Below are 25,354 nucleotides of genomic sequence, written 5' to 3'. Positions count from 1 at the left end.
ATTTGAAATATATTCTCCCATATATTTATAATCACACATAAAATATATGTAGATTTCTAAAAAAAAAATCTCGAATGGGTAATACTAATCATACTATTCCATAACCTGTTTTTTTTTGTGTGTGTGTGTGTGTGGAAGATCAGCCCTGAGCTAACATCCATGCCAATCCTCCTCTTTTTGCTGAGGAAGACTGGCCCTGGGCTAACATCCGTATCCATCTTCCTCTACTTTATATGGGACGCCGCCACAGCATGGCTTGACTAGTGGTGTGTTGGTGTGCGCCGGGGATCCGAACCTGCAAACCCTGGGCCGCTGCAGCGGAGCACGCACACTGGAGCGAGTGCACTTAACCGCTGCGCTGCCAGGCTGGCCCCCTGGTGTTTTTTTCCATCAACAATATATTGTGGGCATCCTTCTATGTAAATATATAGGGACTATAAAATGACTTCATAAAATAATCAAGAAATTAAAGTAATAACATACAATGATATTTTCTATTTCATAACCTCGATGAGCTTTAGATTATTTGCAATTTATTGGTGAATTAAGTATTTTATTAATAAATTATTGAAAAAGTTTTCTTGAAAGTGTACTCATGGTAATGAAAGTGGGTTCAAAACTTTTCTTATTTTTGCTTACTTTAAAAAATGTATCAATTCGATACTTAAAATTATTTATAGAGGTATCCTGCACTTCTGCAAATGTATGTGTAGTGTAATCTCTAACTGTGTTTTATGCTGATCTGTAAAAGAATCATTCATAGGTTGCATAACCTGAAAGTCTTAAATCAAAAGTCCATTTATCTTCATGCCTCAGTGAAGGACAGGGATTGCACTATTAGTTATATATAGGAGAACAGGAACTGAGATTTTAGGAATAGCCTCACTAGGAGAGTTGCACAAGAATAGGAGTAACATTTTAAGAAATGTAGCACCATCTGATGTTTGGTAATTACATGGCTTATGACTTTTTTTTTTCTAACTTAGTTTTTCTATGTGAGGTAAAATAAAAGTGAGGTCAGACCACCCGTAAGGTTATTATGGCATATGATTATGTTGGATTATAACAACTTCTATATTTTTGATATGGCTAACTGAAAATTTAATTTCTCAGGAGAGAGAATCAGTGAGGAATCACCCGTGGGACCCAGGATCACATTGCCGAGTTCAATGGTCAATACTTATTCCTCATTTTGCTTGACCGTGTTTTCCTTTTTTTAACATTAGTGATTTTTAAATTTTTTATGTTCTTTATTTTTTCCCAGCTTTATCAAGATATAATTGACATACAACATTGTGTAACTTTAAGGTGTGCAACATGTTGATTTCATACATTTGTATATTGCAAAATGATTATCACCATAGCGTTAGCTAGCACCTGCATCACATCACATAACTACCATTTCTTTTTTGTGGTGAGTGGGCTTAAGATACACTCTCTTAGCAACTTTCAAGTACTTTCGAGTATATAATACAGTATTATTAACTATAATCACAATGCTGTACATTAGATCCCCAGAACTCATTCATCTTACAACTGGAAGTTTGTGCTCTTTGACCAACATCTCTCATTTTCCCCACCCCTAGCCCCTGGTAATCACCAGGCTAGTCTCTTGAAATAGATGTTTTCCATTAGGAGATTTGTAAATATGTAAAACAGTGTTACTCTTCTCACTAATTTTTTTTTTAGAAAATGTAACTCATTTTCATTAAAGTAATTATTTATGTTAACATATAAAGGGTTTGTTGTTATTTTTAAATGAACGAATATTTTAAATATTTCTCAGTTTTAACTTCTAATATTGTAACTATGGATAGATATAATTCACATAAGCAAAAGCTCTTTGGGATCATCAATACTTTTTAAGAGTGTAAAGAGGCCTTGAGACCAAAAACATTGAGAAATGCTAAAGAAGAAAATAGATTAAATTATGATTAATTATGATTAATAGTATTAAATATTAATCATTAATAATTTAGATGATAAAACTAAGGATAGTTTTTTTAATGATGAAATTTGTCATAGCATATAAAATAACAAAGTTTTTAAATTCTTCAGAGGTTTTAATTACGTTGATAACTATTTGTTTCAAATGTAGACAAACATAAGCCTTGGCTACAACATCCATTCATATATCTATTCAATCAACTCAAGTTGATTCAAATCAATTATTCATTCATTTGTTTAGTCAGTTAACTATTTAGTTATACAAGAAATATCTATTGAATTTCTGCTATGTGCCAGGTACCTTGTAAGTGCTGAGAATAAAGGGATGAGCAAAGCAGACCTAACTGGCCCTCATGGAACTCAGAGTCTAATGGTAGAGAGAAAATAACACCCACACAACATGGATAAACATATACTTTCATAGCTGTCACTGAGCTCTGAATGAGCAGCAGAGCTTCTATGAAGTACAGGACAGGAAGATCTGATCTAGTTTGCATTCTGAGAAGGCTTCCAAGAAAATGTGCTATTTGAGCAGAACTTTGAAGGGTGTGCAGAAGAGCAGATAAAGGAGAAGGCCATGGATGATGAAGAAGATGAGGAATTGAGAGGCCCAGGTACTGAATTTACCTGTGATATTGCGAAGAATTAGAGTCAGGAAGAGCATAGCCAGATATCAAAGTTCGGGGACGAGGAGGCGTGCTCAGAAGACGGACTGGTCAAATGGCACGAGTCTGAAAGCTGGTGGGCTTTGCTTGATAAGTTTATAGTTTTATTTTGTTCTTAAAAAGAAAGCAGAGGAGGGGCTGGCCCGGTGGTGTGGTGGTTGATTTAGCACGCTCTGCTTCGGGGTTCACGGTTCGGATCCAGGGTGCGGACATACGCACCGCTTGTCAAGCCATGCTGTGGTGGTGTCTCATATAAAGTAGAGGAAGATGGGCACGGATGTTAGCCCAGGGCCAGTCTTGCATAGAATAGACTCCAGGGGAAGTGTTTCAGTTCAAGCAAGGAAGTGTGGAAACTGCACAGAGGTTACAGCTGAAGAGGGTTTGCAGAGCCGTTCTGAATGGTAGAGAGGGAAGGGTTGAGGAGGACACATTTTCCGAAAATGTCACCTTTTGAATCATTTTGAAAAAGGTGGTTTGTTTACATATTGACAATAATTAAGACTAAAAAGAAGTTATAAGAAAAGATATGGTGAAACATGCACAGAAGGTATAAAAAGTGTGTGGTATTCCTATTGTTTAGAGTTTTACTATCAAATCTAAAATCCATCAATGTGTGGGCTCGGGACAGGACCAGGATGAGGCAAACCTGGGGGTACAGCTTCAGGGGGCAGGTCTCACAGCGGCAACCCTGCCCTTGCCCCCTTCAGGGGCCTGAGAGTGAGTGCATCCTCCCTGGCCTTACCCTAGTCCTGGCCCTGTGTGGGCTGTCCAAGGATCAGAGAGGTGTACAAAATTTATTTGTAAGAATTTTCAGTCCAGAAATTTAAGCCAACCCAAAGCTTTCACTCTTCTGTTCAGGCCCCAGTAGACGGACACTCACGGTCCCTCACTGATGGGTAGACTGAGGCAAATCATGCTCAGAGCTACTTATTCTTCTCTTTGGGCATCAATAATACCACATAAATAAATTTTAGTAGATATGTTAAAAAGACTCAAAGGTATTTTTGCCCCGCGGTGTAGGAAAATTGGAGATAATTCTTTATACAGGAGCCTCTGTGCTTTTTTTCCCCCTAAAAATTAGTGAAGTCACTTTCTTATCTCACACCACCTGCTTCCCTGAGTTGGTAACCTCTGCCAGTGGTTTCAATTCTCCAATACAAGAAGTCTGGAGATGATTGTTCAAAGTTTTTAAGGATTGCTCTGTTGGGTAATATAAATATAAGCAGTGTGTACTGATTTGGAACCATTTGGAAAATTTCAATGTCAGTATTTGATAGAAAAGACAGCTGAGAGGGAATGTTGAGGAGGAAAGAGACAGTTAACAAAGGTAATGAGATCAGAGTGAGAACAATGAGGAAAACCAGGTATGAGTATTTCTTACAGGATTAAAAATTTCTAATTCACCTTCAGATTGGTAGGGACTGGCATCTCCTAGGCGTCTGCAGCATTGGGAATTGGCAACAAGAGTTGTGATAGATCAGAATAAGAGGAGCTGAGCTCCATTCAGTTGTCCAGCGCTTCTGCACCATAGGGCTTATAAGTACCTTCCTAGATGCATACATTTCACAGATGAGTAAACAATTTGAAATTGAAAAAGAAAAAGAAGTGGGGAGAGTACTAACATGGGTTTGCCAAGTACTTTCTGTTGAGTAAGGACATTAAAAAAATCAGCTACCACTTATTATGATAAACATTTAACTCTCCAAGAGTAAGAATGGCAAAATCTCAGAGGGAAGTAGGATCTTCCCCCAGGAAAGGAAGGTTGGCGTTTTACAGATGCTTCTCTGTCTGTCTGTCTGTCTGTCTGTCTCTCTCTCACACACACATATGCACACTCTTTACTTTGTCATTAATATTATTTTCTCTTTTCAACATAGACTGGTTAAACCTTTGCCACGGACTGGCCCTAGTCCGCAGATAGACATTCGTGAACTGCAGGTTTTCCAACCCACCTTATAGAAAGCAATAAGTTAAGATACTCTAGAAAGATATATGCCTATTTCACTCCTTAAAATCTTTACGATGGGTATTTTTTAAAAATGTAATACTACTCTGACTGCAGAGATTTTTTTCTTTGAAAACCACATGTCAAATACCACCTGCATTAATATACATTAATTTATTTTACTTTTATAATCTCTTATAGTAGAAGGCTAAAACTTTCCTAAGCTTTTTTTTTAAAATGAATGTTCTTTGTTTTAAAATGTTTATTTATTTTTGAGGAAGATTGGCCCTGCACTAACATCTGTTGCCAATCTTCCTCTTTTTTTCTTTTTTCTCCCCAAAGCCCCAGTATATCGTTGTGTATCCCAGTTGTGGAGTTGTAGCTCTTCTATGTGGGATGCTGCCTCAGCATGGCTTGATGAGTGGTGAGTAGGTCTGTGCTCAGGACCCGAACCAGTGAACCCTGGGCCACCGAAGTGGAACACGTGAACTTAATCACTACGCCACCAGGCAGGCCCCTAAGTTTTTGGTACTTATATTATATTAACTTATATTCCTATGTTCCTTGAATAATTGTGTTATTGATAAAATTCACAAATCTTTATTTTGAAAGGACTGGAGGCAGAGCACTTGATGATCTTCTTGTCTTCAGAAGATCAACGCCCCATCTAGTGGAACATTAGACACAGGAGGTTTCCGTGACCACTTTTGCAGAGTTCAGGTGTCAATAACATGACCCATTAGGTGAACTGTAGAAATAAAGCATAGAGGAGCATCAACAGCCATCATTCAAACCGAGTTGTTTATAGTCTCTTCTACAACACACCAGCTACTCCAGATGAGAGTCTGCTGGTCTGCAAGGTGCCCTAATTTGCATGGACTTTCACTGACCTACCTGTAAGCACACAGCAAGCACACACCTGCCTGAGAGGTTGGGCCCTCTGTTTATATGTCATTGCTTACTTCAGGGAAGTATAATAAAGCAAGACAGCACCGATAAAAACTGAAGACGTTAGAGAGGAATTAGGAATAGCAAATGATCAGATTAAGTAATAGGGGGAGAGTGATAAAGGATAAGACAGCACCAAAAGTCAAACAAATTGATTTATATCCAGGCAACTGTGAGCCCTGACAATTTCTTTCACGGAGTTAAAGCACAGCAAGGTAAAATTCTTTAATTTATAGGTCTTGCAAAATATGAACTGGGTTTGCTGGAGAAAATTTGAGGCCAAGGGAGCTTGAGCCTCTGAATGTACAGTTGGCCAACTGGCTTGTGATAGATCCAAGGTCCACAGAGAGGCAATGAGTACAGGCAGCTCCAGGAGCTTCTGGCAAGTCCACAAGGACACCCTTTCTACTCTGCACGGTGTCTTCAAATCTTGGTTGAGAAATATTAAGGTGATAGGTACATTTCTTCAGTGCACTTTTAGGAAGGAAATGATTGTTTCCTTGAAATAAAATTGGTTCTGCTATATAATAGGAGTATAAATGGGAACTGTACCATAGGAAGGTGGGAAAACCAGATGAGGAGTCAGGAAACCTGGGTTCTGGTCTTAACTTTGCTAAAAACCAGCAATGTATTGCTATGGGAAAACTACAACTATCTCTAGACTTTTGTCCCCACTTGTAAAATAAAAGTTTTAAATTTGATCTTTAAAATCCCTTTTAGCTCTAAAATGTTATAATGCATAATGTATTTTATATCTCCTGAGGAAGCATTTCACATAAACATTAATTTCATTGTGGTGTTTTACCCTGTTAGGGAAGATTTTCAGACTAAAATCAACGTACAACATTGCCCAGTTTTAAAACATTCTAAGGAGTAGATGAAAGTGATTTTGAAGAAAATATGTCATACTACAGATATAACAAAATAAAGACACTACCTCATATAAATATATCAAGATAAAAATGAGAATTAGTATGGTTAACTAGAATAAAACAGATTATACCTGTCATTGTTATAATAAAGTCATATATAAAGAAAATCTCACACATCTTTTTTGGTTTTTTTTACATTTCCTTTCTAAAACATTTTTCCTAACGGTGAATTGCATTAAACCTGTGATCCATCACAGTTTAGAGATCATTACTGAGGCTACAGTCAGGAATAAAGTCTTAGTCACAGGAAACGGACTCCTCATGCACTGAGGACTATGATTCAGGCTCTCTTGGCTTTCTTGCTCCCCCTTTGGATAGGAAGTGATTTCTCTTTCAATGACTTGGTTGGTCATGCATCTGCAAACCCCACCGTCAATTTTCTTCCTGTCTTTGTTCTGATCTGTGCCCTGGGCCAGTGAAAGGGGAGGTTCTGAAGCTCGAAGACAGCAGCACTAAGTTCATTTGTCCTCGGGCTTCTGGAGGGGTTTGGCCACCCTAGGCGTGTCAGGAGATAAGCGGACAGGAGGAGAAAAAGGTCAGCGTATTTCTTCCCTGTCCACTCTGGCTTTGGCTCTGTGGCTGTGTCCCCCTCACGCGGCTGAGCTCTCACTTGCTCTAGAAACACTGCTGCTTCCACGTGCCCAGTAGCCTGATGGTAGCAATGGGTTCCCACAGTTGCTAGTCCTTGGCTGGCTCACCATCTTTTACTAGTTCCTTTAATCTTACCCGTGACTCTGAAAATAGTACGTTCATTCAAGTCTCTTCACAACCCCAATGAGGGTGTCTCCTGCTGACTAGTAAGTACACTATCTTTCACGAGTTTTTAAAGTTTTCCTGTTAACAGATTTAGTGAAAGTATGTACTTTCACTAAAAGGTAAAATAAAAGGTGCACTTTTATTTTAAAGTGAGGCTTAATTGTTAGTAGTTTCTGTGAATTTTTAAAAATAACAATATTACATAAAAGAAAAAATTTTTCTGTAGTGGTAGGAAGCTTTTTATTTACTTTGGTCTTTCACTGAGACAACATGCTCACGGCCAATACTAAAAGAGCTGATGATGGAACAGTCTCCATTATGCCTTTTTCTTTCTCTTAGACCTTCCTTCTCACCCTACTGATAAATAAGTCAATCCCTCCTACACCACCACCCCCCCTCAAGAAACAGGAAAAAGAAACCTATCCAAATCTTTTTGGATACACTAATTCTTATCAGTGCCACTTTACACCTGAGAAAGCAACAATTTCTATTTCGTGATTTTGTTTTTTCAGACTTCTTAACATTTACATGGCAATCACCGGTATAAGATTGACTTTCCAGTGTTACCACACAGCACATCATAGGGCATCCACAAAAGACTGAAGATACTAAAATAAGCCAACTGATAACTGAGCTTTGATATACTGAGCTGTCATCATCTCTCTTTTCACTTAACGAATTCTTTGAAAGGAAGTTGGGAATAAAAGGCAAGGAGCAAAATGCCCTGTTGCCCGACAGAGATTTCTTTAGAATAAAGATCACCTAACACATTTGTCTCTCCTTCCTTTTTTCTTGTTAACTGTGTCTGACCCTGCTGTACAGGTGCTAGCGGATACATTTTACCTGTGTGGCTCCTCCTTTTTCTTCCACCGTTAACTCTTCCTGGATTCAGAATATTTTTGAAAAGATTTTGCCGAACTGCACCCTTAGATTGAGTCTTAGAATCTCCAATCCCATAACAAAACTAAGACGCAATTTATAAACTCTTTATTAAAGTTATAGCATTGTGGCATTTGGCACGTGTTTTACTTTTGATGGACAAATTTTGGTCATGTGTACACACTCCAAACTGTGGAAATTGCTACAGGGATAACAGTACATCTCAAAAATCAATGAAATCAATGCCCGTGGTATACTGAGGTTTTTCCCGCCCCCATCCCACTTCTTTCTCTTTCTCCTTTTTTTAAGGGTTAAACTGGGTGGCTTTCAGAGTTTTACAAGAGAACTATTAGTGAAAAACAATCTGATACATTCAACTTACTAAGGCCGTACTCTTTCCCTCTAATCTTTCAGCAGGACCCAAGGGAGGCTAAAGTTTAGATCAGTCTATTCTCCACAAGAACTTTGATTCACTATTAAATTCCGTCTAATGAAGATGACTTTGCCATCCCACGGCCATCAGCAGGCTATGTGTGGGACAATGCAAAACCCACCTTGTATAGAGGAACATTGTTCTTTCTTCTTAGTTACCCCAGTTGAATAGAATCTCATGGAAACTCACATGCACAAGAGACCTGTAAAATCAGTAACAGTATTAATCTCTAGGGTGCCTTTGTAAGTCAAGTTAAGGAAATAACTATTTTGCCTAAGTACACACTTGTTCATGTCTTACAGCTTGTCATGTTTATGATAAGAGCAAACAGCTGAGACAGAGAGAAAGCAACAGGGAGAGAGAGAGAGGCAAAGGGATTTTTCTCAATGATAAAAGTAAGGCTATAACATAAAATATAATCTAACTATTTGCAGAGTGTGCATTAATCAGATTGAATCTAATTTTCCTGTCCTTCCTGCCTTGCAGATTAGAAATTAAAAAGGAGAATTCACAAGTTTGAGAATTCTGGAGCTCACTTTAATACTTAAAGAATTTCTGATATGTTAATCATACATACTGGGAAAAATCACAAATTATGAAATGTTTTGATTCTGAAATTAAGCTATGCTATTTAATAAAATCCTATAGTTACAATGTTTACTACTTCTACTTATTTACTATTTACTTCACACAACATATTAAAAATTAGGCAAAATTAGACAAACGCAGCCTTATAAATGGTAATTTTTCTGTGGTTGATAATGATACAAGCTAGCGCCAGAGGCAAAGATTTGTGTTTTTAGGAGGCAGTAGAGCATAATGGTTATATGCATGGCCTCTTACATTCCATCATCTACTACTCTGTAACTTGTTCAAATTACTTAACCTCCCTGAGCCTCAGTTTACTCATTTGAAAAGTGAGAATTACTCCTCTGTAAAACTACTGCTTAAGTTGTATGTTGATGTGAAGGGTTACTGAGATAATACATGTAACACACTTAGAAGAGTAATTGAAACATTAAGTAATAAACGTGTTACTATTATTAATATTTTATTCATCAGACACCATGCCTGCCGTCTGATGGGGAAAAACAGCTTCAAAGTGATGGAGTAGAAATACTTAACATATTAGAGGTCAAATAATGGTTTAAAAAATATCACAATTTATATACATTAGTAAACATACAGCAACAGTTTAATTCTTAATAACTTTTTTTCTATTAAACTGGTTAGAAAAACAGGTGATTCCACTCTAGTTGTGATGGAGTAGTTCCTATTAGACCAACTTTCCCATTGAGAGTAACTATAAACTATGGAAAAGAAGACTTAAAAAGATAATTACTAGAGGCACTGGAGGGTAAATAAAAGCAGGCAAAATCTGGAGGGGACTTGATTTTTGGAAGAAGGGAACAGCTTTTATGAGTTTATTTTTTGTGGCTTTTTGCCTGAAGGCAGGGTCACTCAGTGATGTAAGGAACATCTAAAACTTGGATAGAAATCTTCAGTCTTAATGACCTGAAGATTTAGAGGACAGAGTTTGAGGCTGTCACAGCAACTGGGAAGTGAGAGAATATACTGGGATGAATAGTGTCCCCTCGAAATTCATGTCCACCCAGAATCTGTGAATGTGATCTCATTTGCAGATAGAATATTCACAGATGTAATTAAGATAAGGTTATATTAAATTAGATGGGCCCTAATCCAATGACGGTGTCCTTTTGCGAAGAGGGAATTTTTGACATAGACACACATGGAAGAAAAATGGCCATGAGAAGATGGAGGCAGAGATGGGAATATGCAACTGTGAACCAAGCAGTGCCAACTATTGCTGGCAACCACCAGAACCTATGAGAGAGGTATAGAGAGGTGTATCCTCCCTCAGAGCCTCCAGAAGAAACTAACCTTGCCAATACCTTGATTTTGGACTTCTAGCCTCCAAAACTATAAGGGAATAAATTTCCCATTTTAAGCCACCCAGTCTGTGATACTTTGTTATGGAAGCTCTAGGAAACTAATACAGGCAGAAAACAAGGGAAAGGAGAAAAATTAACAGATGATACCCCAAATTCTGAGTACAAAATCTGCCACTCTCTCTGGCTGACCCCTGAATTGCACATGTATGGAGTAGCTAAGGCTAAAATAATTGAACACACTTTCATCTGCTTCACTCCACAGGGATACAGAGTTTGGAGTTTGAATTCAGCCAAATTAACTACCTGTGGAAATAGCAACAACAAAAACAATAACAAAAACCACAATACTCTTTGGAAGAATATAGGAGAATCCAGAGTCTTTACAATATATCACTCACAAGATACAATATATATTTACAATATATAACTCACAGAATACCATTTTAAATTACTAGGCACATAAACAGAAAAATATAACCCTTACTCAAGAGAAAAAGTAATTGATAAAGATTGACTCTTAGATGACTCAGATGTTGGAATTATCAGATAAGGATTTTAAAGCAACTGTTATAACTATGTTCAAGGACATAAAGGAAAATATGACCACGATGAGCTAACACATAGAAAATCTCAGCCAAGAAACAGAAACTATGAAAAAAACACCATTAGGAAGTTATAGGACTGAAATATGAAATGTCTGAAATAAAAAAATACTGAAAGTTTAACAGAAAATTGGAGATGACAAAGAAATCATCAGTTAACCTGAAGATAGATGAATAGAAATTATTCAATCTGAGGAATAGAAAGAATCAGGATTTTAAAAAAATGAACAGAGCCTCAAGATCTGTGGAACGATAGCAGAAAGTTTAACATATGGTTAATTGGAGTGGAAAATTATACGACAAATAATGGCTCAAAAGATCTTAATTTATAGATTTAAGAGTCTCATTGCAGAAACAACACAGAGACAATCACACCTAGGCACATCATAATCAAACTGTTAAAAAATAAAGGTAAAGAGAAAATCTTACCAGAGAAAAAGGGCTCATTACATACAGAGAAACAAGAATACAAATGACTTATCATCAGAAACAATGGTAGCCAGAAAACAGTGGAACAACTTCTTTAAGATACTGGAAGAAAATTGCCAAGCCAGTCTTCTATATTAGTGAAAATATCAGATATTTAGAAAATCTCCCAAAAATTGGAAAGTAAATAACATACTTCTAAATAACCATGGATGAAAAAAGAACTCACTGGTGAATTTAGAAAATATTTTAAACTAATAATGATAACATAAAATTATAAAAATTTGAGCAATGCAGCTAAAGCAGTGCTTAGAGGGAAATTTATCTCTTTAAAATGCTTGTATGAGAAAAGAATAAAGGTATAATGTCAATGGAAAGTAGAAAGACAATTGAGAAATTTAACAAAGTTAACAGCTAGTTGTTCTAAAAAATCAACAAAATTGATAAGCTCCTAGCTAGAGGGATCAAGAAATTAAGAATATAAATTATATGAATATCAGGAATAAAGAGCGAATATCACTACAGATCTTATAGACCTTAAAAGGATAATAAGAGAATATATGGACAACTTATACTGATATATTAGCAACTTAGATGGAATGGATAAATTCTTTGAATGACACAACTTACCAAAACTGATGCAAGATAAAACAGAAAATCTGAAGAGCCTTATATTGTTATAAATTTATCAGCTGATTAGAAAAATAACATTTTTTCCTCTTCTTTTTATTTCATACCTGATTTTTTTACAGTGTCTTAATATGTTTTGTGTGTCCCATGGACCCATTTTGTTTTACTTTGTTTGGGCTGCTATAGCAAAGTACCACAGCCTGGGTAGTTTATAAACAACAGAAATTTATTTCTCCAAGTTCTGGAGACTGGAAGTTAAAGGTCAGGGTGCCAGTATAGTTGAGTGAGGACTCTCTTCTGGGTTGCAGACTTCTGTTGTATCCTCACATTGTGGAAAGGGCAAGGGATTTCTCTGGGGTCTCTTTACAAAAGCACTAATCCCATTCATGAGGGTTCTGCCCTCATAACCTAATCACCTCCCAAAGGTCCCACCTCTTAATGCTATCACACTGGGTATTAGGATTTGAACATATAAATTTTGGGGGGACACAAACCTTCAGACCATAGCTCCTTCTTTGGCAGTCAAGGGAAGCCTATGTATCTATTCTCTGAATAATGCATAAAAATATGTTTATGTATGAAGAAAAATACACAATATTACAAAGGAAAATTGTTGCATTGAAATACAATTATCAAAATATTTGTTGTAGTATTTTATGTGCTTCCTTATTAACACACTGAATAATATGATCTACTGGTAGATCTAATAACTATCATTATTTCAGAGTAGTGACAGATATAAATGCTATTTTGAGATATCTGAAATAACAGTAACAGAATATCAAAATATCTGGGGTTGCTATTGGTATTTTATACCTTATTTTGATAGATTTGTTTTCATTGTCAATTATTACCTAAATATGATGTTCACTATGAATGCTCCAAATATGCAAATTCCATAAAGAAAGATCTTACCCACAAAGGTGCTTAATACTAATAATTATTATTATTTTTTACTTTAGCTTTTTGGTTTGCTCCCAAAATAGTGGTAGAAATCAGGTCTGCTTAAGATTACTAACCTTTTGTGAGAGTTCCAGTATCTTGTATCTTGGGATGACATTTTATTTCACATGAGGAATTTAGGGCTTTTTTAAAAGCAGGAACAGATTCGGATTCTGGAAGGAAAGTTGTGTAAATTAGGTGTATAAAGTTGCTATTATCTGCATTTTGCAAAGAAATCTTGGAATGAGGGATGATGGAGAATGGATGAAACTTCTCTAAGAGGAAGGCAAAAGATAAAAGGACGGTCAGGTGAAAAATGGCACAAGAGAAAGAAACACAAAACTTGGGCCAATCAGAGGTTGCTTTCTATGACATCTTATTCCAATGAAAAAAGATTTAGAATGGAATTTTCGGACTACATCGAAGCAAATTAGTTCCCCTTGCTATAATTAATTTTATTGTGTATTTAATCCAGATATTTTCTTTGTACAGATATTTGAGTCCTTTGTGTCCCCTAGATATCCCTCTTCTGAAGAAGGTCAGTTTTTCTCTTTTTCAGATTGTTGATGAGTTCAAGTCTGCCCAGGGCCTGGCCCTTGATGCTTATGATGAGTCAGGAAAAAAAGATGCAACATTGATGGACTAAATTTGAAAACAAAGAAACTAAACAATAAGATGAAAGATATAACTGAACAAAGGTTCAGTTAAAAATATGAAGATATTTGAACCAGTTTTCTATTAGCTTAGGGAAAAAGGAAGAGACGAGATGGAATCAGGTTAGAATGTCCTACCGGGGTTTGATGCTCCCTGGCTTGGCGTTACTGTGTGCAGAGCAATGACTATAGGGCCCTCTTTACCGAATTGAGCTGTAGATACCTTCACACATGTGGAATTTTCTTAGGTCCAGATATATATGTCAATAAAAGATTACACAACCTTTTTCCTATTAGAGTTTTGGGCTACCGTTGAAAGTGAAGATGAGAGTAGAAGAAAATAACGTGGGCTCTACAATTTGGTGAGAGAAAATTAGAGTGTTTAAATGAAGGCAAAAGAAGCATCAAATGAATAGGAAAGCTTTCAGAAGTTATCTTTTTTTTCCCCTTAAACTTGCTTTATTAAGCACAGGGAAGAAATCTGAAAGTGATTTCTCTCTTTTTTTCCATCACCTTTGTCATATCCTATTGGCTGGAAGCCAGCCACAAGTCCCACTCACACTCAAAATGAGATGATTTGTAGGGTGTCAATGTGGGGTCCCTTGGATCTGTCTGCTACAATTGGCTCTTTGGCCCCCAATAATTCATGTCCCTCTCACATTTAAAATACATTCACTCCCTTCTAAGGTTCCCAAGTGTCCAATCCCATTGTGGCATCAGCTCAAAGTCCATCTATGTCAGGTGCAGGTGTGGATGAGGTTCCTAAATGTAATCTATTAAGTGCAGCTCTTGGGGCATAATTCCTCTCCATCTGTGGGATCTGAAACTAAAGAGACAAGTAAGTTATCTGCCTCCAAAACTCCAAACATACAATGATGGGATGGGCATAGGATAACAGGTAAAGATATTCTAGTTAAAAAAGAGGGGAAATGGAGGTAAAAAGAAGTCACTGGTCCAAAGCAGTCCTGAGATCCGGCTGGCCAAACTCCTGCGAGAGTTCCTTCATCATGTTTGAAGGCCTCGGGTTTCAAGACCTATATGGATCTTGGCTCCATCCTCTGGTTTATTGGCTCTGCCCTTTAAATAATTCTAATTTTTCATGAAAGGTAGCACGTGTTCGCAGCTGAGTAGTTTTCTCACCTTACTTTGTGGCAGTAGAATTTTGGGAGTTCAACAGCCTCTTTTTATCTTGTACTCTCTGTCCCTTTCAATCCAAGCAGGATGTGTTTCTGCTGAAATAATTTCCTTAAGAACTTTGTGGGTCTTCTTTGGATCTCAAAGGGGTTCTTTCCATTAAACAAAAGTCACACCTACAGATCTTTTTCAGATAATCTTTTCTCTACCTCCTGTGTTACAGCTAAGGGACAATGCCCTTAGGCTTACTAGAGACCCTATGGTCAGATGGAGAGATGTGTATAGGACACCTTTACAGCCTTTTGCATGATTGAATACTCTGATTTTTTTTTTTTTTTAAAGATTTTATTTTTATTTATTTTTTCCCCCCAAAGCCCCAGTAGATAGTTGTATGTCATAGCTGCACATCCTTCTAGTTGCTGTATGTGGGACTCGGCCTCAGGATGGACGGAGAAGTGGTGCCTCCGTGCGCGCCCGGGATCCGAACCCGGGCCACCAGCATCGGAGCGCGTGCACTTAACCACCAAGCCACGGGGCCGGCCCTGAATACTCTGATTTTTTGATCTGAGATTTTAGTGGGAGGTTGTGGAGTCAGAACTTCAGCTTTTTTCTAGAGCATGCTTTCCTGACAGTGAATCTTTTAATTTTAGCATCTTTTGCCAGCTGGAATGGCTGAAAATTTCCCAAATCACCCAGACCTGGTTCCTTTTTGTTTACACTTCTTCCTTCAATCTCTCTCTTTCCTCTCGCGTTTTACTATAAGCAGTAAGAATAAACCAGCTAGCACCTTCAATGCTTTGTTTGAAAGTCTCCCTAGCTATACAACCAAGTTACCACTTATGAGGCCTGCTTTCCATGTAACTGCAATATCGCTAAATATCCAACCACTACATAACACAGATTCCCCTTTCTCCAGTTTCCAAGAACGTGGTTAACCACCTCCTCTGAGCCCTCTGCGGTGTGTCCTGGCAGTCCATATTTCCATTAACAGCCTGTTCACGGGGATTTAGGCTTTCTCTATCATGCTCCTCAAAATCCCTCCAGCCTCCATCCACTGCTCTGTCCCAAAGCTGCTCTGCTGCTTTAGGGATTTGTTACAGCAGCGTTGCACTTCCAGGTATCAGTTTTCTATCCTGCATAACAAATTACGAAAAACGGACAGCTTAAAACACCACATCTCTATTAGTTCACAGTTTCCATGGTTTAGGAGTCCGGGGACAGCACAGTTGGCTCCTCTGCTCCAGGGTCTCACCAAGCTGGTATCCAGGTGTGGATCAGAGCTGCAGTCTTATCAGTGGCTCAACTAAGTGAGATCCTCTTCCAAGCTCCCTCAGGTTGTTGACAGAACTCTGTGTTCTTGTGCTTGTAGGACAATCCCCATTGTCCTGCGTCTGTTGGCTGGGGCTGCTTTGGTTTCCTTGGGGCTGCCCACAGTTTTTGGCCCTCTGGCTCCCTCACAACATGGTACTTTACTTCTTAAGGGTACTAGGACAATCTTTTCACTCTCTCATTTACAAATAATATTATCTTTTTCCATTATTTGAATGAAAATAATACAGGCAGTACGAGAACATGATAAAACAGAATAGATTGCTTTCTTTTGCCACTAATTCATTTTTTGAAAAACCAAAATGAATATGCATCCATTAACTATCAGAAAATGAATACGTAATTTGGCATGGAGGTTCTTTATTTATTAACAAATAATAACTAAAACTACCTTAAATGAACTATTTCAGTTGTCAATAGCTTATTCAATAGAAGTGACTGTTAGGAGTGATAGGTGCTTCTGAGTATTAGGTCCAGTTATATGACTCCTTCCAACCAGTTACAATGAAGGACTACATTTGCTCATCTATATACATAATATAGTTGATGCACTGAGACACTTGCTATCACTACGTCAGTGGTGAAAAATTGAGCTTTATCTACAGGAAGCCTATCTTTGAATGGTTCTCACTAACAGCTAACAGCAACTCAGGTGCATTTTTGTTGCTTTTTATTCTTTCCTACATTTTCAACTTCCATCTGACTATGTCAGTTGTTGGCACCAATTTAATCAACTAATCCAATTTCAGGGACGGAGATGATTCTAAATTGAGCAGCAATCTCTCCTTGAGAATTTGTTTGTCTATGATTTACCTTTAATTTCAGGGTGCCTCTTTTTCAGGTCAGGACCTCATTGTCTTCTACCTGGGCTATTGCGATTGATCCACGTTTCAAAAATTCTTCAGTGCCCAATTGTCTCCATTGTAGTCTATTTTCTCCATTGCCACCATTGTTGTCTTTCTTAAAACCAAGGCATTTTATTCTTCTGTCATGAAAGCCCTTCCAAGAATCCGTCTAACATCTATGTGGTAAGCTAAAACTTATAATTACGGCATAAAAGACCTCCTAGCTTCACTCTACCTCATTTTTGGTACATGTACTTGCTAAATTGAACCTCTTGTTATTTCTTGATTACATAAATATTTTCACACTTACCTAGCTTTGTTCTTGCTTATCAAGGTCCACGGATTCCTATTCCGTCCTCCACCAGGGAAAAGTTTATTTGTCCTTCAAGGCCCAACTTAAATTGTCAACACTTTTTGTGATGTGTTCTTTGATTATTTTCCCTATCAAGGAACAGATAATTGCTTCTTTACTCCTATATCATCTGTTGATATTCGCTATTGCATTTTTCACTGCCTGTTGTAAACATTTAGGAGTCTATCACCATGTGGCAAGCATCATATCTTTATTTATTCTTGTATTCCTTGACACCAAACACAGAACTTTGAAGGTTTGTTGAAGGATTGGAAAAATTAATAGAGTATGCCTGTAGACCTAGGTAGGACTCTCCAATGCTGCTAGGATAAGATTTAAAAGTATCTGTTCTCTACCTTCAGCAAATGATCAAAGTTAATATCACCCATGATGGGACAAATTGATATCATGTGCCTCCTGATATGATGCACTGAGAAGGACATGACGTTACTACTGTGGTATTTTTATTAACAGTGAATAGCCTGAATTTAACCATGAGGAAACATCAGATAAACCCCATTTGAGCAACATTCTAAGAATAACTGGCTAGCATTCTTAAAAGTCTTAAACTCATGAAAGAAGTAAAAGACTGAGGAACTGTTCCAGATTACAGGAGAGTAAAGTGACACAACAAATGAATGTATCAGGTGATGGTAAATTAGATCTTGAACTAGAAAAAGGACATTAGTGGGTAAATTGTCAAAAATTGAATGAGGTGTATAAATTAGATAATAGTATTACCTAATGTTAATTTCTAATATTACTTCTTTGATTTTGCTTATAGTGCTGTGGTTATATTAGATAACATTTACGGAGTACAGGTGAAAGGTATATGGGAATTCTTTGTACTATTTTTGCAACTTTTTCGTAAGTCTAATATTTCAAAATGAAATTTTAAAAAATTCTATATTTAAAAATTTTAAAACTTATACAAAAAGGTAGTTCTTGCACTTGGCTTGCTCTCCTCAGCCAGTCCACAATTAGTTATGGAATGTTTCCTGTCTGCCAGTTATAATGCTAAGCTATGTGTAGACACAACCTCTGTGCTCCTGGAGCTTACATTCTGGTGGGGGAAGATATTCATTGGCAAATCACTTACAAGAGTGTAAATAACTTTTTAGCTGCTAAAGGCACTTTACCATGGGCTAGGCTGCTGGGGCAGAATTTAAAAGCACCATAACTTTGATTCTAATATTGTAAACTTAAATCCTAATTTTAAATGCTAAGTCATTTACCAATTCAGTCTATACTCAGCACTTCCCTATTCATCATCCCTTATTCACCTTTTTATCTTTGTGTTACAAGAACAACTCCCCAAACAGGCAATAAGAGATGAAATTAGCTTTCTCTTCTGTCTTTGCATTTTCCTCAGGTCTTGTGCCCAGTACACAATAAATGTTGAATAAAATATTTGTCTATTAAAGTTTTACTTTAACTCTTTAAAATCTGTGCATGTATTTTGAAATTCACATAATACTAATACAGAATCCTAAAGTCTCTGTAAAATAAATACAAATCTTTCAAAATAAGAAACGCAATTTACAAATTTGCATATGTGTATGTATATTGCTGTGGACATCAGACAATATTAGATGTTGATTGCTTATGTATTTATGTTCTATCTATTTAAATTATAAGTAAATAAAAACATTTGAATATCCAGTGACCAGACTGTCTCTATTGTTCTTTATAGAAATTACTCTTTCTTTACCTCTGAAGGCGATACAGTGGCCAAGCAATCACACCTGAGAGACATCCCCTAATAAAACTATATGCAAACAGGTAGTATGCACTTGGTTGTATGTAATCATTATGATGGCTTCAATAAACTAGTTTGAAGCTGAAGTTTTTCATTTTGCTGCCTGACCCCGTCTTTCTTGTGATTAATGGAGCACTTTTGGTTCTGTCTGCGACCATAAAACTTAATATACACAGGACTTAATTCATAGCCTTAGCCTTACGAGAACACTCTATGATCGACTGAGTTCAACAAAATTGACATAGGCTGTCTTAGAGCCCAGAGATGTGGAAAACCGGTGAACCAAGAATAAAAATGCTGGCTGACAATTCTGTGTCCGACAAGGGCCTCTCTGCCTTTGTCTGCTGTCAGTAAGTTAGGACAATGGTTTTGGAGAAAGTGCTCTGACAACCAAAGTTCAAAGAACATAATGAAGTATTTGCATTCATATTTGATTTTCTGGCCCAAGTAATAAATGGCACTATATATATATAGGATTTCTTCAACTTTAATAGATAAACTTCTTTTTTTTGCTCTTCGTGGGCCTCAAGGTACAAACTCTTAAGAATGAACATTTTAGTCTCCCAATGATGATCTAAATCTTCATATTTTAAACTTTGGATCAATTGTTCGCTGTGCAAGAAATGTTAAAGACTGCAGTCCTATCATGTTTTCTTCCACCTTTCATTAAGCTTTCAAAATCCCTGCTATGAATAGAGTTTTTCTCTCTCGGGGCCTTTTAATTTTTAATCACTTGTTGTCTCAAATGCTGATCATATTTCTGAGAAATTACTTTATGTAAAAAATGGAGCAAGATAGAGTTGCCTCATACCTTTTTATCTTTCCTGCGAAATTATTTGGACCTAAAGTCGTGGTGACAAGGTTGCTTCTAATAGGTTCTGTTACCATGGAAGCAGGCTGTTGAAAAGAGCAAGACCCAAGGCCCCGAAGTCTTTGCATGTTCATATCCATATGCACACGTATACAAACCTTTGCTTGAGATGGCAAAAAGTGTACAATTACACTTGCTGGCAATGCAATATTTTTCAAAAACAAAAGTTATAGATGCTAATATAGCAGAGCTCAGCTAATCACATACAATCAGGATTCTTTTATGCAATAAATTGGTGATTTGAAATAATTTTTTTTTTTTTTTTTGGTGAGGAAGATTAGCCCTGAGGTAACATTTGTTACCAATCCTCCTTTGTTTGCTGAGGAAGATTGGCCCTGGGCTAACATCTGTGCCCATCTTCCTCTACTTTATACATGGGACACCCGTCACAGCATGGCTTGATAAGGGGTGCATAGGTTCGCACCCAGGATCTGAACCTGAGAACCCTGGGCCGCCGAACAGGAGCACGTGAACTTAACAACTATGCTGCTGGGCCGGCCCTGAAATAAATTTTTAAAAATATTTTTAGGAACCAGAGAGAAGTTATCCTTCAAGATCTGAAATGAACAAAATAAGAAAGGAAGGAAGGAAGAAAGAAAGAAAACAGAATCAACTATTTACTTACAAGCACACACACCAAGCTGTGTATGTGCTCCATAAGGATAGGATCAATGTCAATCATGTTTTCTTTTTCTATTGTCATTGCTTACCACAGTGCATTGCACATAATAGGGGCTCAATAAATATTTGAGTGAATGACGACATAAGTGTAGCAAATACCAAGGTTGGTAGCAAAGAGATTTGACTAACTACGGTGTTGAGAATCCCAGGGAGAAAGTAGTAGCCCTCAGAGAGTCCTGTATATGAAAGCAGCCAGACTCAGCTAGAGCCACCTCTTAGGGTGAGAGGTGCTTGGGGAACTGTCCCACTGCAGGAGTTACAGTGGAACACACAATGCACAGCGCTCAAGAGCTATTGGCCATCTCTGGACCTGGTCCAGGCAAACAGTCAATAATAGGAAACTGAAATGGAGTAATACAACCATCCAACACATGGGAAAGCTATAGGGCTACGGGAAATCCAAGCAGTCAGGTCATGAGCAGTCTAACAACTGCTAGCACAGTGCATGCCCTGGGAATGGTAGTATATGCAGTCACAGAAGGCTTTCTACACAAACGTACGGGTGTCTTTTCCTCACTATTGCAGTACTGTTTAGGGATTAGTATTTGACATATTCACTCTTCTCTAGACCATAGATATATTTTTAAATAGATGCATCAAAAGAAAAAGACATGATCTCTTTTAAATTTTTAAAATATTGTATTTTGAAATAATTTTAGACAAAACTGCAAAATAATACAGAGAGGTCCTATATAACCTTTTTCCAACTTCTCCTAATGTGAACATCTTACATAACCATAGTACAATGATCCAAACCAGGAAAGTAACATCAGTACAACAGTGTTAACCAACTGAAAAGCCTTATTCAAATTTCCTCAATTTTCCCACCAATATCCTTTCTCTGTTCCAGAAGCTATCCAGGATCCCACATACCTTTTGGTTTTCGTGTCTCCATAGTCTCCTCCAATCTGAAGTCACAACCTCTTAAACAAGAGGAAATTTTTACTTTTCGTCAGAATAATATGTTAAAAGTTAAATTTTCAACTACTGTTATTAGTGTTTCTTGGGTCCTCCCCCACTTTCAGAGAACAGCCAAGAAAAGGAAATAAGAGGCTGTGTTTAATTGGGGAGAAGACTTACAGCTTTCTCCTACAGCCCAGGCTTCTCCAATAATTACTTTGTGTTGTTCAGCTTTATAGTTCTGCAGAATTGTCGGGGGACCATTCATAATCACCAGACCACTCACTTGTTAGTTAACTAGTTACAACAATTGTGAATGAGACTAGAGTAGATGAGTAAAGAAAAAACCAAGTGAGCTTTATTCAGGAGGACATTCTGCTGATGAGAACTAGAAATATATTAGTATATATTCTAGTAAATAATCTAGTAATAGTATACTAGTAAATATTCCAGAAATAAACTAGAATCCAGATTATGAATACCATCCAAAGGACAACGTCTGCGACAGAGCTCACGAGCTCCAGGGCCAGACAGGTATCGTAAATAAGTGGAGTGAGTACAAGAAACAGGGCATGTGTGATGACAAAAAGCACAGTGCGTGGTGACAATGGCAAGTGGCACTCTGGCTCAAAGTCAGGAATGCGATGAGGGTGTGGTGACCTAGAGCGTGCACACCACATCGAAGAGGGCAGCTGGTATTCAGCTTATTTAGAATTGACAACCAGAGTGTGAGCCCAGGGTTGCGAGATCCTCAGACGTTTTTTCCAAGGGGACTTTTTTTCCCCAAGAGAATTTTATGTGAAAATTCTTATTTTTAAGTGTTAGTAACTAATTGGTCTGTGTGGGCTGATTCAAGAGTTGCTCTTAAAACTCCCTCAGCTCCTGAATTGTCCAAGTATTCCAAGGCCTTTCTCAGTCAATCAGGGGTCAGTCTTCTTCCAAATGCTGTGAAGAGAAAAAACTGGAGTTGCTAAGCCTATGCTTGCTTCTCCTTCTCCCTGCCTTGGAGTGGTCATTGGTAAAGAGGGGTTTGAACAGATGCTGGTCCACTGCCATTGGCTGGTCCTTGCTGACTCAGATAGCACTCAGGCTATGGTAGTCTCCTTGAGCTCCAGCATGACAGCTCTCCCCACCTCACATGCCACACTCAGCTGTTGCTCTCCACTGCCCAGAAACCAGGGCAGACTGACGACGTCCAGGGGAGCTTCCAGTATTATCCAGAATCTGTTCTGATGATAGCCTTCCTTGACAAAATCTTTGGCCATTTTGCCTAGCTCTAGTTTTTGGCCTAGAATCCTGCTTTTCTCAGGGTAGTTTTACTTTACTTGATTCTTTCATCTGCCCTACATCGGAGCCTTACTTTGTGCACTGTGGTCTACCCCATACCAACAAGACTCCTCAACTCTGAGTTTTGACAAGTAGGGACAGTAGGCGTTGGAACTTCCATTTTTTTTCTCCCAGGAAGCTGAAGCCTCCTCACACAAATTCATCTACCTTTCCCCAGTAACCAGCCCTACTGAGGTAGCATTTGCTAAAACACTAAGTAAACAAACAAAGAAATAGTGTGGTTACAACTTCTTGGAAGACAGAGGGTGCAGGTCATATCACATTTGCATAATTCAGTGGGGCCTTCAAGTGACTCAACGGAAAACAAAGAGGATCTGGCCAATTGTGACCTGCAGTTCTCATCCTTGGACATGAGAGGCTGCCCTAAATTACGAATTTTTCCCTCAACTGGCACTTGATATAATCTTTACCTTAATAGACACCCTGTTACCCAGATTTAAACAGAATGATAAACTTGAAGCAATTTCTTATAGGGTCAATATAGAAAGTAAGGTCAAAGAAATACAGAATTATTACTTAAATATAATTGTTTGGCAGAAAAATCTTACCTCCTCATTCTGAAATTGAAATTGAAATTGGAATTGAAAATAAGCAAATTTATAACAAATCTTTGATGGTAGAAAGTGCAATTCATATACCTGGTTTAATATACATAGTCAAATATCTGCAAGAAAACTCTAGTAAGCACTTATATATTCCATGTTTAGGTACATCTTTGTTACTGGGTAGATCTTCCTTTTAACCTTCTGCACTAAGTGAATAGCCAAAGAATGCCTCAGTCCTCCATGAATCTGCAACTATTTCTCCTCTGTGGGTTTTTAGCAAGAATTAGTCTGGATACCATTTTATGGCAAGGATACAAATGGTTCTGTGTTTCAAAGATTCTTCAGTACTGAATTTCCTCCTTGATCTGGAAGAATACTTTATTCTGCTTTTTTCTCTTCCAGGTTTTCCCAAGTGACCTGAGAATTGTTTCAAACTTGTACTATGCATGAACTTTCTGGATAGATGGTAGTGGGTTCGTGAGATTTACATGAGACAACACTTGGGGAAAAGCTCCCAGCCTGGGAGTCAGAGAGCTGGATTTTGTCTTTTGAGTGCTGAGAGATTCCACTGCTCACTGGTAAAGGGAGAAAATAATATTGGCTCTGTCTGCCTTACAAGGCTGTGTGAGAAATAAATGAGATGAAAGATGATTATTTGAAAATTCCCAAAAGCACAAACGTAAAATATTAATCCAGGGTAGAAAACTTTGTGAGTTTCAAGGTTAAAAAGTTAGTGCTAATCTAATTAAAAAGTCAATATTGTTGAGAGGAGGAAGTCAAGATGGCGGAGTAAGCAGACTCTGAACTCACCTCCTCCCCCGGACACAGCCAATTTACAACTACTCGTGGAAAAATTACCCCTGAGACAGAACTGAAAACTGGATAAGAGGAACTCCTGCAACAACGGACAATCCTAAGTGAGGTGGAAGAGGCAGAGACTCCCTTCTGGAGAGGAAAACGCCACCTTCACAAGCCGCCAGCTTCACGGCCGCCGGGAGCAGCCCACAGGTACACAGCCCTCCCTGGAGGCGCCGGGCCCTGAGCCGGGGAGCGCCCCAGCTGTGGGCATTTTGTGGACCCAGCACAATCGAGGTGAGTGGCATAATATGTGACTTTGCCTGCTACTAAAACATTGGGGAACACCCCCAGAAAACCCGGTTCACAAAGAAACTAAAACCGGCTCTTAAAGGGCCCGTGCACAAACTCACCCGTCTCAGAAAACATCCTAAAATCACCAGAAAGAAAGGTGCACAGTGCTGTGGTGAAAGACTCACCTGATAGGGCCTGAGTGCATCTTGGTGAGAGGTGAGACCTCTCCAGAGACTGGGACATTGGCGGCGGCCATTGTTGCGGCCTGGTGTGGGCATGCTGACACAGATGCCATTGGAGTTCTCCCTGGGGCCTGCTAGCCTAGGTCTGCCCCACCCGCTAGAGCACCGATTTAATCCAGCTCAGCCAGGGCAGGCAGCCCACCCTAGAGACTGGCCCCACCCAACAACAAACCCTCAGGCAACTTGTGGGCCTGAATAGATTGGTGACTGGATTCTCTGCAGCCTGGCAACTGAGCCACCATCAGTGGGGCAGGGCGTGCACAAGGAGTGGGTGGAGAGTGTGGGGCTCCCGCCGTGGAGAGACTGGGTCTGCTTCAGGAGGTCGGGGCGCGCACACGGGGCAGGACTGTGTTGACTGTGTGTGTGGACCTGTGGGCGGCAGGGTTTGTCAGCTGCAGAAGACTTGTGCTTCTCAAAGACCCACATAGGGGGTTTGCCCCACCTTCCAAAGCCTGAAACAATTGGGTGCTCCTGTGCCTGAGGCCAGCCCCACCCAGCTGCAATCCTCAGAGAGCTGACAAGAGACCTAAAGGCTGGAGGCTTACAGCAATTGTAAGGCCCTAAGCCTAACAACCTGCCACGCTGGGGG

The 25,354-nt window shown here is 38.5% G+C and overlaps 1 long non-coding RNA gene across 1 annotated transcript; it reads left to right on the top strand.

Moving 5' to 3' along the window:
• Positions 1-16,983: 16,983 nt before the first annotated feature.
• LOC131409369 (uncharacterized) lies at positions 16,984-24,769 on the top strand. The gene is made up of 3 exons (XR_009220907.1): positions 16,984-17,162; positions 19,025-19,113; positions 23,837-24,769. It is a non-coding gene; the product is annotated as an uncharacterized LOC131409369 (long non-coding RNA).
• The last annotated feature ends 585 nt before the right edge of the window (positions 24,770-25,354 follow it).

Source organism: Diceros bicornis, chromosome 8 (genome assembly GCF_020826845.1).
Source record: "Diceros bicornis minor isolate mBicDic1 chromosome 8, mDicBic1.mat.cur, whole genome shotgun sequence".
In the NCBI taxonomy this organism is placed as follows: domain Eukaryota; kingdom Metazoa; phylum Chordata; class Mammalia; order Perissodactyla; family Rhinocerotidae; genus Diceros; species Diceros bicornis.
Note: the sequence above shows the minus strand (reverse complement) of the source record. Positions and strands in the feature narration are given on the sequence as shown.